The sequence below is a fragment of the Perognathus longimembris genome, chromosome 9, assembly GCF_023159225.1.
Source record: "Perognathus longimembris pacificus isolate PPM17 chromosome 9, ASM2315922v1, whole genome shotgun sequence".
NCBI lineage: Eukaryota > Metazoa > Chordata > Mammalia > Rodentia > Heteromyidae > Perognathus > Perognathus longimembris.
This window is the reverse complement of record NC_063169.1, coordinates 12792359-12798358: the sequence shown is the minus strand read 5'-3', so window position 1 is coordinate 12798358 and position 6000 is coordinate 12792359. Positions and strand designations below refer to the sequence as shown.

Genomic DNA, 6000 nt, shown 5'->3' with positions numbered 1-6000 from the left:
ATGATCACCCACAGACTATTTCTTTTTTTTTCTTTTTTTTTCTTTTTGCCAGTCCTGGGCCTTGGACTCAGGGGCTGAGCACTGTCCCTGGCTTCTTTTTGCTCAAGGCTAGCACTCTGCCACTTGAGTCACAGCGCCACTTCTGGCCATTTTTCTGTATATGTGGTGCTGGGGAATCGAACCCAGGGCTTCAAGTATACGAGGCAAGTGTTCTTGCCACTAGGCCATATCCCCAGCCCCCACAGACTATTTCTTATACTAGAAAAAGACTTAAAAATTCAACAAATTGCTTTCAGCCATCAATTTCTTTTATTTACAGTTTGTGTTCAATGCAAATCAATTCCATAACATGAGAAGTTACTATGAATCAAAGCATAAATACACAAACACAATATACAATCCAAATAGATGTACAGCATTCAGGGATGAAGCAAAGGGAGTGTTCATTCACACACACCAGAGCCTCAGATCGGTGTGACCTGGCTCTTCCCATGTAGGGTTCTAAACATGGGAGGAAAATGACTGGTTATTAGGACTGTGGTGATACGAGATACCAGAACGTGTGAGCATCAGTGTGTGACCATGCGAACAAAATTATTTTTCAAGGAGTGTCTTTTTTTCAAGGTTTGTGTATCAATGATGTAAAAGATTTACTATGGAATCTAGCCCACTTTCAGGGTCAAGACCAGGTTCTAACTATCTAAAAATATTGACTGATAACAGAAAGCAGTCCAAATGTAGCTATCCTGATCCATATTTTTTTTAAAAAAGGTATTTACAGAAAGAGTATAAAAGTTTTTGTGAATTTAATGCAAGAGACCTTCCAGTCTTCACTTCCCAACTGCTTGATTTATGGTTTTAGTTCCTTTGCCTGTTTTCCTTTCTAATTTCAAGCTTTGTAATTTTACCTTCAAAACAGACCAAAATGTTAAATCATGAAAGGTATTCAACATATTTAGAGTCAAAATGTAACATTTTGAAATTAAAGTTAAACTAGGTACTGGTTGCTCACACCTGTAATCCTAGGGTTAAGATTTGAGAATCTCAGTTTGAAGCCAGCTCAGACAGGAAAGTCCTTGAGACTCTTTATCTTCAGCAAAAAGCTGAAAGTGGAGCTGTGGCTCAAGTTGTAGAGCATTAGCCTTGAGCAAAAAAAACTAAGGAAGGAACGGCCCCCAGGCTGAGTTTAGGCCCTAGTACTCACATGCGCACGCGCGCGCACGCACACACACACACACACACACACAGAGCTAAAGTTAATGCAACTCTACTCTTTGGAGTCTGGTTAGCTAAATGAATCCGGTGTTCTCATTGAATAAAAACATTCTTTGGAATCAATTTAGCTAAGTGACGCTGTTGTTGGGTGATGAGTAATGCATACCATTTGACTTTGTAAGGATAAGGTTTATTCAGGATGCTCAGACGGGTGAATCCCAAGCCCTCATTGGCCTGGCACATACATAGAAGATGGGATGTAAGGTCCAATCCAGAGTCACAAAAGGGAAGGAAAACAAAAACAAACCAACAAAAGAGTTCAGTTTAGAACAGTAACAGTTTAACAATGTGAAACTTTTCCTCGAGTATATGGGCATTAAATTAGTACTGCTGAAACAATACATGGAGGACTTATCATAACACCTGGTAGTTCCTGCTAGTGTACATATAAATAGAATCATGGAAGCCTTCCATATTATCTAATTGTTGTATGGCCTAGGTAATTGATTTAATGAGCCAAAAAATTAAAATGGTATCTCCATATTCCATTCTTATCTCTAGACAAAAACCTAGGGTTGTTTTCAAGGCAGACTTAAGGGTTCCTGTTCCTTAAGCCACACTTGAGGAAATCATCTCAACTTTGGATGTTATCTCTCATCATCTGGTACATGAAACTCCAGCAGATTCAATATTGGCATTCATCCTCTGTCAAACCCTTCACATGTTCTTCAAATGGATCAGATTTGGAACCCTCAACCCTTTCTGTGTCCAGAAAATAAGCCGTGGAATCAGTTGATTTGATGCAGACCTTTTTCTTCCTCGCCACATTGGACTTGTAGTTGCCATTTGGGTTGGGTGGAGAAGATGGGGGAGTAGAGACGTTGCTTGGCCTCAGTCTCTAACAGTAGAGATGTAGAAGAGAGAGTGAAACCACGAGAAGACCAGCTGTGGACTGCAGGGCGCTGCTGCCTCCCCTGGTGGTGGTGATGGTTGAATTGGGGACAGCAGTGGTACTCTGGGAGGAGTTAGTTGAAAATGGCACAACTGTTTGGTTTGAATAAATCTAAAATACATTTGAGAAAAAAAAAGGTTACATGTAACATTTCCACTGATGTCACAGCTGCCTCCTCCTACCCTTTAATATGACACAAAGGTGATCTTTTTTTTTTTTAATTTGCAATGATTGCCATGAAACACAGGACTTCGGGCTTACTAAGGACAACCTCTACCAATGAGCTCCACTCCTTGCCCAGGACAAATTCTTCAGACTGCCTTTTTTCCCAACAAGAGGTTTTTTCCTTTGTTGGTGTTTTTGTTTTCTTTTTGTCTTGTTGGTCCATTTGTTTAACTTCAGGAGGGTAAGGGGGGCACAGAAATAGTGGGACAAAGGGTGAACAAATGCAGCAGTGGTATTCACTAGACACTGTGTGGAAAATGAACTCTAACAACTTGTGGGTGGGGGTGGGAGGAAAAAACTGGGAGACAGCCAGGAAAGGGGTGATATTGTCCAAAAAGAATTGTACTGGTTATCTGGCTTAACCCCTCTTTACATCACCTTTACAGTAACAATAAAAATTAAAAGATTGCCTTTTTTCTCCTTTGATCTATTACTCATACTATTAAATTCCAAGTTCTTGCCCATTCCTATCAAGTTTTAGTTCCAAAACTACCTATAGAGCTAGGGCTAGTAGCTCGCGCCTATAACCAGAGCTACTTACGAGGCTGAGACCTTGGTCTAAAGCCAGCCCAACAGTCAAATCTACTAGACTTTCTTCTCCAATTAACCAGCAAAAGGCCAGAAGGCATGACTCAAGTGGTAGAGCATAAGCTGAGAATGGAAAAAGTCCAGTAGAGTTCAAGGACCCGAGTTCAAGCCCCAGTACTGGTGTGTGTATACACACACACAGACACACACACACAATCTATATATACCTAGACAATGCAGAAAGCAACAACAACAACAAAAAGTTCTTGGAACTATACAGCTCCCCTGAGCATGACTATTTTGCCTGCTGTGCAGAGGAGCTTGACTTTTAAAATATTGCCATTGAGATTCACAGTGCTAGAACTGGGTCATTGTACACTACATGTACACAAACTACTTCACACAGCCTGGCTAGTTCACTTTGGCCTTAAGCGGTTGTAGAGACACACAAAAACAGCATTGAGTATCTTAACCAAATTGGGTATCTTATTGGCTCCTCTGGAACTTTAAATCATAGCCCTTCTCAAAACTGGCCACACTACTTGCTTTAAACTGGGCGAGTAGGGGAATTACTCCTTGCCCAAAGGCAGATTGAGGTGACTTCACAAAAGACAACCTAGAGGGTTTGCTGTTCAATTTCCCCAGCAGCAGGCTCACTGCCCCGTCCCTAGCTCAGAGATGTGGTCACTAGCTCAGTGTCCCAGCATTGGAGTGGCATAACATTCACGACGGATTTTCTGAGCCACCAAATGCACAGTCCAGTGAGGCACGTGATAATCTCTCCTTTGTCAGGGAACAAAGGCAGATCGGAGTTTTCAGCTCTCTCTGCCAGGGAGGATTTCCAAGGGCTTCTGATTACAGGCACCAAGAGGGAGGGAGGGACGGAAGGCAGGAGGGGGAGGACGACGTGGCACCAAACGGAGAGTCTGGGCCACACGTACATTAGGCTGCCTTTTAATCCAAAGATAAAACCCTCTAAATCAGCGCTAGCCCCTTTTGTTGTTGGTACCCATAAGGCCAAGAGGTAAATATTGACCAAAAAAAAAAAAAATAGTACTAACTGTAGCTAAAGTGGACTAACCAAACAAAAATTTGGATCCAGTCAAATATGCTTACTGGACACCTACCGTGTAAGACTCAGCCTGACTATCAAAAATCATTACCACGGTAAACTCCTTAATACAGGGCGCCTGCTTGAGACCCCTGAACGCAATCTGCTCTTGATTCATACAAAGAGACTTGAGTGCAGTGGACGGCTTTTTTTTTTTCTTTAATAGAACTCAGGATGTCAATCAGAAAAACTAAGGGTCCTATCGAGACCATCGGAAAAACATCCACCAAAAGAACAACAAAAAAGCAGCTATTAAATTGACATTAAACAAAAAAAAAAAAAAAAAAAAAAATGACCCTACCAGACTAGCTCTATTGGCTTCGCTGTGATTTCCCTGTTACAGTGTCCGGGCCGTGGGGGGCCCCGTGGGGTGGAGTGGGTGGAGGGGGGGGGGAGTTGGTGGCAGGCGACCGCGCCCCTCCCCCACGGGGGAGTGGAGAAAGGATGGGGAGCGCAGCGCACCCGCAGCCACAGACAATAGGGTGCAGTTGCCCCGCCCGCGGTGGGCGGCGAAGGGCGCTCCGCGCTCCCAGGTGAGCCTGGAAGCCGGGCGTCTGGGGACCAAAGACCCGGAGCGCCCAACTTTTCAGAGGAAGCCTCCCGGACACTCATAGAAGACTCATAGAAGGGAAGAGGGGTGGAGAGTCCCCGGCGGGGCTCCCCCGTGCCTTAGCCCCGGGCCCCCCCCCCGTGACGCCCCCCCTAGGCTCAGCCCTGGGTCTCCATCTGGGCGTCCCCCTCCAGGCTGCGCAGTGCCTCTCCGTGAGCCCCAAGGCTCGGGGCGAGGCCGGTTACCCCGAGCGAGGACCCGGGGAAGGGGCGACGGTGGCGGGGCTGAGGGACAAAGCCCGGCGGAGTCTCGGGGCTGACACGTCCCCCCACGTCCCCCTCCATCTGGGCTAGAGCAGGGGTTCCCGGGGAAAGGATGCGGGAGGGCCGCTCCGCGGAGGGACGGCGCGGCGTCGGGAGCGGGTCCCCACTCAGGCTTGAACCCCGAGTCTCTCGGGACAGGGGTGGGAGGTAGGGCAGAAGGCCCGGGCTTCCTCGGGGGAGCCCCCCCAAACCACTTCGACAGCAGACGATGGGCGTGATCGACGCTCCCCAAAGAGGACCGTCCCCTCTCTTTGTGTGGTGCGCTGGGAGCGCGCAGACTCTCCGTGGAAAGGGGGGGGGGCCGCACAAGGGACTGGCAAGAGGGGTTCGCACCGCCCCCCCCTCGTGTGGTCAGCTTGTACAAAATCCTCCCTCCTACTCCCAGGGCTTGTCTAGAGTAGGGGCTCACCAGCTCTCCACCCCCAAGGGCGCAGCCCCTCAGCCCCTCGGCCGCCGGGACCTCACCTGCGTGGGTAGGAGCAGTGCCAAAAGCAACAGCCCCAGCCCCAGCCTGGCCACCATCGCTGTGCCCATGTCCGCTCCGTCGGGGCGCGGCGCGTTCCGCTGGCTGCTGAGGTGCGTGGGGAAGGCGCGGGGACGAGGTGGCTCGGGCGGGCGCAAACGAGGTGGGGAGCGCGGCGGGCCGGCGGGACCTTATATACCCGGACGGCCACAATAGCCGTGACGTGCGCCGCCCGCCCACCCGGGCTCCCCTCCTCCCTCGCCGCCTCCCCGCCCTCCCCGCCCCCCCCACCCCGGCTCCCGGGCGCCCCCGGCCCCTCCCCCGCCGCCTCCGTCTGGGCCCCGGAGCCCGGGACGTTCCCCCCCGCGGGCCGCCGCGGCAGGTGGGCGGGCGCCGCGGGCTGCCGGCCGCCCGCCCGCTTGGGTTTCCCGGAGCCCGCGGCGTGCGGGCTCACCCCGGCGCCCGGCGACTCCCGCACGCGACCCGGGGCGCACACGCGGGCCGCACGCGCCGCTCTCGGGGCCCGGCCCAAGTTTCCTTTGTTTCCCCGGACCTGCCATCTTACACCCCCCCCCCAAAAGAAAACCCAACCGAAGTCACAGCTTGGGGGGGGCAGGGGGACAGCCGCCAGCA

The 6000-nt window shown here is 50.2% G+C and overlaps 1 long non-coding RNA gene across 1 annotated transcript; it reads right to left on the bottom strand.

The window, feature by feature from the left end:
* Positions 1 to 290: 290 nt before the first annotated feature.
* Positions 291 to 5596, bottom strand: LOC125357084. Its single transcript, XR_007212061.1, has 2 exons — positions 5370 to 5596; positions 291 to 2278 (listed from the first exon to the last, which is right to left on the bottom strand). It is a non-coding gene; the product is annotated as an uncharacterized LOC125357084 (long non-coding RNA).
* Positions 5597 to 6000: the final 404 nt, after the last annotated feature.